The sequence below is a fragment of the Schistocerca americana genome, chromosome 7 (genome assembly GCF_021461395.2).
Source record: "Schistocerca americana isolate TAMUIC-IGC-003095 chromosome 7, iqSchAmer2.1, whole genome shotgun sequence".
NCBI lineage: Eukaryota > Metazoa > Arthropoda > Insecta > Orthoptera > Acrididae > Schistocerca > Schistocerca americana.
The window spans coordinates 423,374,457-423,389,133 of record NC_060125.1 but is presented as its reverse complement, the minus strand read 5'-3'; the positions used below and the strand labels follow the sequence as shown (position 1 = coordinate 423,389,133).

Here is a 14,677-nt window from a genome sequence, read left to right as displayed (position 1 = left end):
GATTCTCGTACAATTTCGATATCGTGGATTTTCCATCGCAAGCCCTACAATGAGATTCTTCCATGATCAAAAATCGTTCTGCCGCCTAATCCGCTCTCTCCAACACGAACACGATCGTTTATAATTTTTCTTTGCCACTGAAAGTATTGCAGCTGCACCCCGATGCTCTTCCATCGTAACCTCTTCCTTCACGACGGAACTACGACAGAAAAATCTCGCGAAGAGTGTTCTCATAGCTCTCACAGCCACTACCACCCTGTTGCGTGTACACGCTTCCGACATCTGCTCTCGCAAGACTCTCAGACACTTACAGAAAGTACCCGCAAAGAACTGTCACTACTAACTACCAGAGAAACTCCGCCCCTAGTATAAACTGTGCGGGTACTGTCTGAGAGTACCAAACTAACTGAGAGCAAAACACAATCACTTGTATCTCAGCCCCAGGGCTTCGCTGTTGTCCCTCAATATAAGTAAATATAACACACTGCTTCCAGAGGGGCGCAACAACCATTACTTTTCGATTATCCCACTGGTGGTAAGTCTTATATTTATCACAGTAGGACATTCCGGTAGATATTAATAGAATACATTTCCGATGGCATATCACACCAATAATAGTAAACTGCCTGAAGATGGAGCCGCAGTCGCTTCGAAAATTAAATGAAAACAATAAACAACTGGGTGGAGAAAAAATGTTAAGAGAATAGCCTTTGTTCTCCATAACAGACTACGCAAGAAAAAATTTGGAAAAGTTGGAAGTAATATATTGAGTTTATTTCAAATATGACACAAAAATTGTTCAGGGTTTAACAACCATTCTACGTCAAAGATGTTATAGACGCAGCACAAGCTCAAAGTGAGAAATGACGGAGACGGAAGTCGACCACACCTTCAGAGGAGCCATCGCATCAATCCTCTTAAGCGATTTAAGGAAACCACGGAAAAACCTATACCTGAATGGCCAAACGGGTATCTGAACCACCATCTTCCAAACCTCGAGCCGTGTTTTACCCCTTCACCTGCTCGTTGTGGAAATAATGTGATGATGTCAGGAAGAATCCCGCTCACAGCTGGTAAAATTGTGAATTATTAAAACGCGACAAGGTTTCGCCGCTTTTAGCCGTATCATCAGGTGAACAATGTTAAATGATCATAGATATACCCATCGCTCATAGTCAAAAATTACTATTCACGGAATGTCGTCAATATTATGACTAGCAAGGTACGCACTTTAGAACCAATGTTTACTAGCCATTTTTTACTGTTTTGCTCCTTACTACCTCCTCCCAAAATACGGAAAGCAAAGGGCTTATTGTAGATGGCATTTGTTTCACAGTATCGAAGATGAAGTGCTCACAGCTCTTAAAGTATGCATTTGGAGTCCACATTTATTACACATTTTTGCTTCAAATGGTCGATCCTGGAATATTGTTAACTAATGACCATTCTTCCTGAAACACCCTACACTTTATTTTTGGATCAGGTCAGCTAATATAAACTATACCACAAAAACACTAGGAAAAGACGATAATCGATTCTATATTTCTGGATTTCCGGAAGGCTTTTACACTGTACCATACAAGCGGCTTGTAGTGAAATTGCGTGCTTATGGAATATCGTCTCAGTTATGAGACTGGAATAGTGACATTCTCAGATAGGTCGCAGTTCGTTGAAATCGACGGAAAGTCATCAAAGTAAAACAGAAGAGATTTCTGGTGTTCCCCAAGGTAGTGTTATAGGCCCTTCGCTGTCCCTTATCTATATAAACGATTTGGAGACAATCTGAGCAGCCGTCTTAGGTTGTTTGCAGAAGACGCCGCCGTTTGCCGACTAATAAAGTCATCAGAAGATCAAAACAAATTGCAAAACGATTCAGAAAAGATATCTGAATGGTGCGAAAATTGGCAGATGACCCTAAATAACGACAAGTGTGAGGTCGTCCACATGAGTGCTAAAAGGAAATCGTTAAACTTCGGTTACACAATAAATCAGTCAAATCTAAAGGCCGTGAATTCAACTAAATCTAGGAATTACAATTACGAACAACTCACATTGGAAGGAAGACACAGAAAATGTTGTGGGGAAGGCTAACCAAAGACTGCGTTTTATTGGTAGGACACTTAGAAAATGTAACCGATCTATTAAGGAGACTGCCTACACTACGCTTGTCCGTCCTCTTTTAGAATACTGCTGCGCGGTGTGGGATCCTTACCACATTGGACTGACGGAGTACATCGAAAAAGTTCAAAGAAGGGCAGCGCGTCTTGTATTATCGCGGGATATGCGAGAGAGTGTCACTGAAATACAGTGATTTGGGCTGGATATCATTAAAAGAAAGGCGTTTTTCTTTGCGACGGAATCTTCTAACGAAATTCCAATCACCTACTTTCTCCTCCGAATGCGAAAATATTTTGTTGACACCGACCTAGATAGGGAGGAACGATCACAACGATAAAATAAGGGAAATCAGAGCTGGTACGAAAAGATACAGGTGTTCTTTCCGTGCGCTTTACGAGATTGGAATAATAGAGAATTGTGAAGGTGGTTCGATAAACCCTCTGTCAGACACTTAAATGTGATTTGCAGCATATCCATGTAGAAAAATGAATAGAACGCAGGTATGAAAATAAACCCAGTGTCGCTAAAGGTACTCAGTAACGCCATGTATGTTTTCAACGAAGAACAAGAACTGATTACATGTATATAACACACTGATCCATTTACTTTTCAACATTCTTACATTCACGCTCTACCATCGGTCTAAGGCTGCTAACGTGATACGGCGGTAGGAGACTTTTTGCTACGACGCGGAATTTCTGTTTCGGTCCCCTGTGACCACGTAGCGTTTTCCTGTTGAGGAAAGGTTCGGTACGAGGTTCACTCCGTCTCAAGAGGCAAACACGATAATCTGAATAAACAATGCAACAACAGTGACACGCTTGTTGCCCAAGTGGCTACCAAGCTGGAAGACACAGGAAATTTCCTTTGCTGTACAACTGAATCGAATGATTACCACAGTTATATGCAGTATCCTGATGAAAATTTCTTGTAACGACGCAGGAGTCCGATATAACCAATTGTGGGACAGTAGGACACAGTCCAACACGATAATGATGTTTGGATTGTGGGGCCCTCAACTGCGCAGTTATCAGCACCCGTACAAATTCCCAACCTTTGCTCAGTCCAATCTCGCCACTTGCACGAATGATGATGAAATGATGAGGACAACACAAACACCCGGTCATCTCGAGGCAAGCGAAAATCCCTGACCCCACCGGGAATCGAACCCGGGACCCCGTGCTCGGGAAGCGAGAACGCGATCGCCAGGCCACAAGCTGTGGACAGTCCAATGCGACAAACACTAGAAAAACACTATGCTCTCCTATTAAAACTTATCTTTGGAAAACGAGTAATATCTGTACATTCGTTTATTTTTAAAGTTCCTGATTCAAATGGTTCAAATGGCTCAGAGCACTATGGGACTTAACTTCTGAGGTCATCAGTCCTCTAGAACTTAGAACTACTTAAACCTAACTAATCTAAGGACATCACACACATCCATGCCCGAGGCAGGATTCGAACCTGCGACCGTAGCGATCACGCGGTTCCAGACTGTAACGCCTAGAACCGCTCGGCCACTCCGGCCGGAAGTTCCTGATTACTTGCTACAAAATTTCGGCTCCGAAAGTACAGTGTTCAATGGTCATTCGATCATAGGATTTTTTTCCCCTCTCATTTATCACTTCTTTCACCTCTGATAATAAGTCCCTAATGTGATAAATGCAAAATTTGTAGCTTGGTTTGTTGTCTACGTTAAATTCTACGTCCCTCTGTAATTGCATTCAATAAGTCAGTTCACAGTGGGAAAGCTACAGGCATGGAAACGTATCTGTGGAACTCCTAAGGACGACCTCCTCAGCAGTTTTAGGAGTTCTGGCAGAAATATCTAACAGATGTTTGAATGATAAGGAACCGCGAAATGGATGGAAAAAAGCCATTATTTAATCCATATTTAAACAAGGGAACAGTCGCGATTGTGCAAACTATAGAGAAATTGGTGTTATTTCTACAAAGCCCGATTCTATGCTAAAGTAATAATGCATAAGATAGCGGCACAAATATCTCGATCAGAGGAGCAAAAAATGAATTTAAAGTGGGACGCTCATGTACCGATGGGATATCCACTCTTAAACATATCACCGAAAAGGTGCTTGCAAGACGAATGACGAGTCATATAGAGGCATACGATGTAGTCCCACTAAGCTGCGGGTAACAGTGCAAAAATTTGGTATCGGTCCAGGCATTAAGAAACAGGCACTAAGAAACGTACATGAGGACTACAACAGTATAGTTAAAGTAGGTAACCAAAACCCCAAAGAATTCTCCGCAAATAAATGCGTAAGACAAGTGCGTTCATTAGTGCCGACTTTGAAGTACACATAGAAGTTTTGCAACGCTAGAAGAGGGAATGTACTGAATAATGGGAGTACGTGTAGAACAAGGAATACTGTATACTTTTGGCCAATCACCAGGTCCTGATAGCGGGAGACAAAGGCGAGTCCAGTTGCATGTTCAGGAAACAATGGGGCCTGAGAATAAACACAAAAATCCGGGCCAAGGCAAGGAGGACTCCCTCTCTGAGGGCTCCATACGAACGTATTTATCTATATGCACAGTTCGTCCATAGATTTTGAGAGTGAGTCTGTTATATCCTAGCCAGTAATGCCACCCGAGCCCGCTGCCAAAAGGTTGGCAGCATCAAAGTCCGGACGCCGTCCGCATAAGCAGCGCCAGCGAGACAGGAAATCGCCGCAAGTCTGCGCGCGCCACCGCTGGCTTCTGGCTTCTTAAGCGCTGGAGTCGCGAGCGCTAGGACAGTTCTGTATTCGCCGCTCAGTTGTATACTCGCCACCGAAATGTGTACTTGCTAGTCAGTTGTGTGTTCATCGCAGCAGAGTTGTTGTTTGTCGTCAGCCGACGCTGACCTAGCCGCTCCGACTCGAACTAGACAGATCTCTGTAGACACGGAGTTCACTACTGTGTTACTGTATCTTCGTTAATAAAGATAAGTACCGATTTTTATTTAATCAGAGTGTTTGGGTTTTCATCTTTCTGTTCACTGTTCCAGCGGACCGGTCGGCCCGCTATTAAAAGTGTGGCGGTGACTTCGTAAGCCGTTTCTACAGCGAATTGCTTGTCGCTACGAACGCCGCCACAAAAGAGTCTGCGACTATCAAAATATGTGACTAAATGGCAGTATCTTTTGGTTGCTCTGACTCAGAAGCTTAAATTTCGTACACGCCCAAGGAAACTTAGAACTTAATATGACACAAATTTCAACTCGATGCCTCTACCCGTTCCTGAGGAAAAGGACTAATAAAAGACGGAGATACAGGCATTATAGAACCCTAAAAAAGATGGGATATGTGACGGTGAAGGGAAGTGAAAGAGAAGACTTAGATACAAGATTTTGCAAAATTAAAAATTCTATACATTTAAATATTTGGGCGTCATTTTTCCACCAAATAGAAGAATCTCACAAGATTTCGCAAAATTGGAAAAGTAAAAAGAGTAATTGGTAAAAATTCACAGAATTACGAAGAAACCGACGGTCTTGCTGTACAAATCAATCCTAGAGTGTGTTACCTAGTACCACGCTGAAATATGGGAGTTAATCAAAAAGGAGAAAAATAAATTAACGTCCCTTGAGATGGATTTTTGGCAAAGAAGTTTTCTTATCTTCAGACTGGAACACGTTAGACACACACAAGACTGCGGAAATTACCAGATAAAAAGGTATTATTCTCGATGCCAGAGATGGCAAAATATTAAATTGGCATGCCCACCTCCAGCGAATGGGGAAGACCGAAAGACCAGTTAAGAAATGGATGCAAGATGTTAATTACGTGAAGAATTCAAGGGGCCTACAGGAAGAAATTACGTAAGATGAAAAGCGGAACACGACGACCACGTAAAAAGGCCGCACTCTATTTGTAAGTCAGTCGGAGGAAGACAAGGGCATACCAGCAACAATAGGACCTTCCCTACACCACAGCGGTGTTTCAAACTAACCTTCGGTCTGAAGACAGTTTTACCTTTACTCTCGAGACAGTCTTATTGCAGCTGCTGATTTACGCACGGAACGCCGATGGCCAAGTGTGACTGAGGCGCATGTTATCGCGATTATATCTTGCACAGTGCACACAATTTTTGGCCGTTCTCTTCTTTATTCGCCGGTTCAGTCTCTCTAACAGGAGTAAGGAAAAATCTAATAATTACAGTATCGGTACAAAAATAACTTAAGAATGCTCCCCCCCCCCCCCCCCCCCCGTACTAGTAGGCGATTACTAAATGTCAAGGTTGTTGTAGATCTCGGCCCCTGTTTCCAGAGATGAGGCCGAATGCGTGTAGCTACGGCGACGCATTTCGAAAGATCTTTTTTGTCCCTAGATATTACTGCGTTTTCCCTTCCTAGTGATACATTACAGGCAATAACGTCTGCTGCGGAGAGCGTAAACTGCAGGGTAATTACTACATGCTGTCGTTCTTTAGTTATTTCGTCGAGCTCAGTCGTGCCAACGCCGGTAAAAATGACGGTTACATATCTCCACACGCGAGCGAAGGATCAGTTGCGTGCTAGCGAGGCATGCCCATGTAAACACGCAACATTGATGTAAGTCACATACGAATATGAAACTTTTTCTCGCCCGTTTAAACCTCATTACACCATTGCAGAGACGGTTAGCTATCTCTACTGTCCATTCCCAAATGAACATTCAATCAGGAATCCATACTTGGACAGTGGAGTTCGAGAATGTGTGGACATGTTTCGAAGGTCGTCGACCGGAGCGCTCCAGTCATTAATGCAACCTTGAGCACGTCAGGCTATAAACGGTCATAGCTGTGACAAAATGTGAGTGTTCTGCTACAGAGCTCTTACACATCGTATTTACAAAAGACAGCAGTGAGCGAAATACATACAAACAAGAAGTCTTCTTGCATCATGGTTTGTCAAGGCAGGTTACGTGCCAACACCGAACGCACTCACGCCTCATGTCTACCTGGAAGACATAAAAACTTCAAAATTACAGTAGATTTGTAATTTTTATTTCTTTCAATGGTAGTATTACTGATGGCTTTAGCATTCGTTTGGAGAGCGTCATTATTACAAGAGATCTGCATACTTTCATGGGTATAAATTAAATTTTAAGTGTATCCTTTTTATTATAAGTACATATTCCGTCAACAGTGTCTGGTGTAATAGGAAGTATTAGGAAAGAGTGTAGCTGTACAAAAAAACCTAACGTAGTGTCACATATTTACGGCATGAAAAACTGTCAAGTCTCACAGTAGTATAGCACTTTATACACTGAAGCGCCAAAGAAACTGGCACAGGCATGTGTATTCAAATACAGAGATACGCAAACAGGCAGAATACGGCCCTGCAGTCGGCAACGCCTATATAAGACAACGTCTGGAGCAGTTGTTAGATCGGTTACTGCTGCTACAATGGCAATCAAGATTTAAGCACGTTTGAACCTGGTGTTATAGTCGGCACACGAGCGATGGAACACAGCATATCCGAGGTAGCGATGAAATGGGAATCTTACCATACAATCATTTCACGAGTGTACCGTGAATATCAAGAATCCGGTAAAACATCAAATCTCCGACATCGCTGCGACTGGAAAAAGATCCTGGAAGAACGGGACCAACGCCGACTAAAGAAAATCTTTCGAAGTGACAGAAGGGCAACCATTCCGCAAATTGCTGCATATTTCAATGCTGGGCCATCAACAAGTGTCAGCGTGCGAATCACTCAATGAAACATAATCGATATGAGATTTCGGAGCCGGCCGGCGTGGCCGTGCGGTTAAAGGCGCTTCAGTCTGGAACCGCGTGACCGCTACGGTCGCAGGTTCGAATCCTGCCTCGGGCATGGATGTGTGTGATGTCCTTAGGTTAGTTAGGTTTAATTAGTTCTAAGTTCTAGGCGACTGATGACCTCAGAAGTTAAGTTGCATAGTGCTCCGAGCCATTTGAACCATTTTTAGATTTCGGAGCCGGCCGATGTGGCCGAGCGGTTCTAGGCGCTTCAGTCCGGAACCACACTGCTGCTACGGTCGCAGGTTCGAATCCTGCCTCGGGTATGGATGTGTGTGATGTCCTTAGGTTAGTTAGGTTTAAGCAGTTCTAAGTTCTAGGGAACTGATGACCTCAGATGTCCGAGATTTCGGATCCGAAGACCCACTCGTGCACCCTTGATGACCGCACGACACAAAGCTTTACGCCACGCCTCGGCCGGTCACACCGACGCTGGTCTGTTGATGACTGGAAACATGTTGCCTGGTCGGACAGGTCTGGCTTAAAATTGCATCGTGCCGATGGACGTGTACGGGTATGGAGACAACCTCAAGAATCCATGGACCCTGCGTGTCAAGAGGGGACTGTTCAAGTTGTTGGAGGCTCTGTAATGGTGTGGGGCGTGCGCAGTTGGAGTGATATGACACCCTTGATACGTCTAGATACGACTCTGACAGGTGACATGTACGTAAGCTTCTGTCTAATTACCTGCATCCATTTATATCCATTGTGTATTCCAACGGACTTGGTCAATTCAGGACGACAATGCGACACCCCACACGTCCGGAATTGCTACAGAGTGGCTCCAGGAACACTCTTCTGAGTTTAAACACTTCCGCTGGCCACCAAACTCCCCAGTTATGAGCAGTATTGAGCGTATCTGAGATCTCCACTCCCCCGTACTCTTATGGATTTATGGACAGCCGTGCAGGATTCATGGTGTCAGTTCCTTCCAGCACTACTTCAGACATTAGTCGAGTCCATACCACTTCTGCGTGCTCACGGGGAACCTACACGACATTAGGCAGGTGTACCAGTTTCTTTGGCTCTTCAGTGTATATTACATTTTAAAACAACTTTCTTCTGAACTGCAGAACCGAACAATGAAAGAGAGAAAACACCGGAGCGAGTTCTGTCGATTGTTCATAAAACTGTAAGTATCTATAAAGACGACCTTATACTTTTTGCACACCTTTCGCTGCTCTGGACGCTGATGATTCTTCCAACATCCCGTTTGCCAACAGAGCGCGTGGGGAGCAAGAATTCAGAGGCGACTTGTATGAGTCAAATTCAATAACCCGGCATTAAGAACCAACAGACTGGAAGTACGCAATTCCTTTAGAAAGAAGCAACGACCTAGCGATGATGGAGACTCAATTACCGTTAAAATAGAGGAAAGAATATTGGATTTAGATTTTACTTGTAAAGCGAACTCTGTGCTAGTTGGGAAATCAGAGACATGTTTGGGGAACTCTTTACCCTAGCGATATTATGGCACAGAGGTTCTGACCTGTTAGGGGACAGAACAAGGGCAGAATCTTCTCAAACTTCAAAAAAATCTTTTGATAGGAAAAAAAGCATTCCTTACTGCGAAAGATTACAAAAATATAATGTACTGAAAGTGACACGAGTAACAGATAAAATTATTACCGCTGATGTTAGAAATTGTTTACAAAGTGTGTGTGCAATGATATCCTATTTTGGATTGGTACGGTCCTCTTAAATGTATGGTTGATGTATATTCAGTCTATATCAGCGACCTGCCCTGGTTTCGCACAGACAGCACTGAGATCAGACGACTTGGCTGGAGTAGCGGTAATAAATTACACAGAGTGAGTCAGAAGGAAAGATGGACGTTTTGAGACGTATGCTACAGCCCATGCGCGTCGCACGAGATTTTCAATAAACTCGAGCTGCTTTCGCGCAAACTATTAATCCTAGGGAAAAAAATGAACAGGACCTCTCCCGTAGGAAATGTAGTGTACTCGTACTTTAATTTTGTTCTGCGACACGTTTTCGCTGCCGACCAGGGTGGCCGAGCGGTTCTAGGCGCTACAGTCTGGAACCGCGCGACCGCTACGGTAGCAGGTTCGAATCCTGCCTCGGGCATGGGTGTGTGTGATGTCCTTAGGTTAGTTAGGTTTAAGTAGTTCTAAGTTCTAGGGGATTGATGACCTTAGAAGTTAAGTCCCATAGCCCTCAGAGCCATTTGAACCACGTTTTCACTGGAGGGTGCAGTTTTACCGTTATTCGAGGAAAACGTAAAAAAGTGACATTAAATGTATTCCGTCTCAGAAACCATTCGGAATAGGGCATATGTCCTTAGAAGTTTTGTGTTCAGAATCACCCCTCAAACCACGTACCTTTCCTCTTGACTCAGCCTGTATAAACAGACCTTTCTTGAAAATGTAATAGTGTAAACCCTGTCAAAATTCATACAGTAGTTCCTGAGAGTAGCCTTCACATAAAGGCAGAAAGACGGGAGAGGTATTTTAATTCATGACAGTTTAGCAAATTTGAGCGAAATATTTATAAATTATACGTACAAACCTTTCTCCCGTATCAATCTATCTACTAGCGAAAACCATATTAAAATCCCTACAGTATTTCCTGAGATTAGCCTTCACATACAGTCAGAAAAACTGGGCGGAGGACTTTACAACGTGTATAGATTTACCCCGCCCCTGAGTCATAATGTTGAAGTACAGTTCCGGAAATACTTCAGTTGGCACAGAGATTCTCGAGGCAGTACTCCTTATAAAGATAAAGCAAAGCCGGAGGGAAAGCTAAACGCAGTTACACGGACTCAGGTTGTGCCGCTCTGGGTGTGCTTTCGCGAAACCGGCAAAGGCAAATACAAACAAGGCATAAGCGGCTCTCGGGAAGTTTTCTTATTCCGCGAGCCCGCAAGAAAGGGCCATTAATCACCGAAAACGGCGAATCGGCTAATTGCCTATTCAAAGAAACGATTAGTTTGAAAGAGTTCTCCTCGGGGGCCTCTCCGAGGAAATAAAAGCCAACGGGGAGAGCAGCTCTGTACAGCGAGAGCGCTAGCTTGTCTTCACAGCTGAGTAGGTCCACCCCCTGGCCGCATGGCGGCGCCAGCTTCCGCGCGGACTCACTCTGTTGTGTGCAGCCCGGCCGCTGACGAAGCTAACGAGCCCCCATATCGCAACGGAAGTCGTCATTTCGCGGCTTACGTCACCGCAGTAGCAGGTGGCCGCTACGGCAGTTCCGTGACCTCGCCAGTTTTCTCGTGTTTTTCTTGCCACTTCCAACAACTAGTTGTTATCCAAGGCAATGAGAGCTGAGCCGTTCCTATTTTCCGAGTTTACCGCTGAGCCCTGCGATGAGGACTGTTTGAGCAGCTTAAATTGTTCTCGGGTGAGTGTAGCGTAACTAGGAAAACTGGTGAAAACTTCCGCACATCTGCTCATTGACATCACTCCATTTTGCTATTAATCCTCCTCACTGCATACACATCTTAAAAAACAACAAACCCAATCGCGACTATAAACATTGTACTTCTATAAGCAGTACGTCAAAAATCGCTGAATTCGTATACTGAGAACAATAGGCTTTACAAAGAAGTAAAACTTACACATTCCAATAATCATTTTTTTTATGATGCAATTCAAAATATGGAAGACATACAGTCCGCAGTAGCACTGAATGCAACAATAAAGCGAATGCCATCTCATAATTCAGTGCCGATTAATGCAAAGGCGTAACAAACAAAACATCAGACGCAAAACACATTCATCTTATCTGATGCCTCAGAAATTGTTTGAAAACCTGTAACTGTGAAAACAATGCGGTTGGTTATAAATAACGTTTCTGCTGCCAGTCATGATTTTCTTCTTTTTTTATTCTATGCGACGCATTTCGGGAAACGATTCCCGTTTTCAAATTCGTTTTTCTCTGTGTACTCTGTCATTTTTTCGTGATGTTTTGGATGTGTATGGTTCTGCATTGTTCTGTTGCCTCCACTGCAATATACAGGGTGTTACAAAAAGGTACGGCCAAACTTTCAGGAAACATTCCTCACACACAAAGAAAGAAAATATGTTATGTGGACATGTGTCCGGAAACGCTTACTTTCCATGTTAGAGCTCATTTTATTACTTCTCTTCAAATCACATTAATCATGGAATGGAAACACACAACAACAGGACGTACCAGCGTGACTTCAAACATTTTGTTACAGGAAATGTTCAAAATGTCCTCCGTTAGCGAGGATACATGCAACCACCCTCCGTCGCATGGAATTCCTGATGCGCCGATGCAGCCCTGGAGAATGGCGTATTGTATCACAGCCGTCCACAATACGAGCACGAAGAGTCTCTACATTTGGTACCGGGGTTGCGTAGACAAGAGCTTTCAAATGCCCCCATAAATGAAAGTCATGAGGATTGACGTCAGGAGAGCGTGGAGGCCATGGAATTGGTCCGCCTCTACCATTCCATCGGTCACCGAATCTGTTGTTGAGAAGCGTACGAACACTTCGACTGAAATGTGCAGGAGCTCCATCGTGCATGAACCACATGTTGTGTCGTACTTGTAAAGGCATATGTTCTAGCAGCACATATAGAGTATCCCGTATGAAATCATGATAACGTGCTCCATTGAGCGTAGGTGGAAGAACATGGGGCCCAATCAAGAAATCACTAACAATGCCTGCCCAAACGTTCACAGAAAATCTGTGTTGATGACTTGATTGCACAATTGCGTGCGGATTCTCGTCAGCCCACACATGTTGATTGTGAAAATTTACAATTTGATCACGTTGGAATGACGAAATTAAAATGAGCTCTAACATGGAAATTAGGCGTTTCCGGACACATGTCCACCTAACATCTTTTCTTTATTTGTGTGTGAGGAATATTTCCTGAAAGTTTGGCCGTACCTTTTTGTAACACACTGTATATAAAATTTACAATTTTTAGTTGATTATCGATCCGTATATACAATTAGTGGCGAAATTTGGAAGAACTTGCATTTACAGTTTTCTTATTGTCCATTTCCGCAGTCCCATACACATTAAACATCATACACAATTTTCTAGGCACAGTACAAGCCTACATCGCGAATAAGAAACTTACATAAACAGTTGCAGTTGTTTTTTCATCTAGTCAACAGCAATAATGCTACAGGTCTTCCACAGAGTATGATATACTTTTGTAGGGAGGGTATTTGTCTTAACAATCTGGATCACAAAATGCTTGTATCTATTTACAATGGTGCTTATTTCTACGTTACTTTAGTACGTCGTCGAGGCCTCTAAGGAAATTTACTGATTCACTTTCAAGTTTTTCGTTTAATATTTTGTCTCTATATGTTGTCTAATGTGGATATATCTCCGAAAAACTTTGGTTGATATTGAATATTTGTGAGACTTTGCACAAATGTACCGTAAGAAAACTGTATGTACAAGTTCTTCAGAATTTCGTCACCAGCTATATATAATGTTCGACAGTCAACTAAAAATTGCGCGTTTTTATACAGGGTGTCCCAAAAAGAATGAATCGATTTTAACTCGTAATAATATTGAGACAAGTCACTACGTAACTGAAACAGCGCTAGATGTAATTGGCATGGTCTAGAGTTTCAGGAAAAATGCGCTAGATGTCGCTACGAGCGCTGACCTGGAGCGTGCAGCCAGTCTCCCGCAATATGGCGACCGCGTAACAGTAGGCGTACCGTGTTATTGAATTTAGTCGCACTCAATCAGCGATCGCAGTTCAGCGGTTGTTTCATATACGATTCCGTGCTAAACGTTCCTCCCTTACCTTGTGACATTGATGAACTAAAAATCAAAATATCAGCAGCTGTTGCTTCAGTGACAGAAGACACCTTACGCACAGTTTGGGATGAATTTGGCTATCGGTTAGATGTCGTCCGTGCAGCCAATGGAGGACAAATTGAATATTTATGAATGATTTTTATAAACTTCTATCTTTTCTGAGTAATTTACTATGCAATTTGTTGGTGTTAAGCCCTTCTTCCTAATAAATAATTCTATTTAAAATCGGGTCATTCTTTTTGGGACACCCTGTATATTGCAGTAAAGCCAACAGAACATCAAAAACATTACGAAACAATGTCAGAGTAGACAGAGAAACACGCTCTTCAAAATGGGAATCATTACCAGAAACACGTGATGTAAGATATAAATAAAAGAAAATCACGACTGGTAGCAGAAAAGATATTAAAAAAAAACACATTCCTTACACTTTCGTCGTGTTATGTCACTTGCTCCACATATAACCCGATTCACGAACGATGGCGTTCCGCACCATCAACCATGATAAATTCAGTACATGACTCTCTAAAATCTCTTTAAATGCCCGCAGCGACTACGGCGTTTACGGCAGAACACTCAGAACAATACTGAACGCTCATTGTCTGTCGGAGAAAGCGTGACGTCAGTTGCGCAGATCGAACCTATACTCGTCCCCAAGTACAGTAGCAGAAACCAAGACACTGACATCTCTCTAGCAGGGGCAGGCAAGTCTAAGAGGACTATTGCTCCACAAAGCCCAGTCCGAAATCCTCGTGGTTTGTTTCATACACTTTCGCCCCTTTCCCATTTTTATGCCCGTCAATCTCTTCAGTTCTTTTTCTTCTCTTCCCCCTTCCTCCTTCTCCCTCTCTCCTTCCTCTCGTGGTTCTCTCACCTTTGGATCTGCACGTGTTTTCAAGCAACGACGTTGATGGTTCCTTCGAGTGACTGCTAATGACAGCAACGAGTCTGCTGGCTGAAAATTTATGCTTTCCGGCGGTTCAACGTGGAAGGACACGGGTGAGGGGTTTA

General features: G+C 43.3%; 1 protein-coding gene across 1 annotated transcript in view; it reads right to left on the bottom strand.

The window, feature by feature from the left end:
* LOC124622259 (leucine-rich repeat-containing protein 24-like) overlaps positions 1 to 14,677 on the bottom strand; it is a 375,418-nt gene that overhangs the window by 347,017 nt on the left and 13,724 nt on the right. The gene's annotated exons all lie outside the window — the stretch shown is intronic.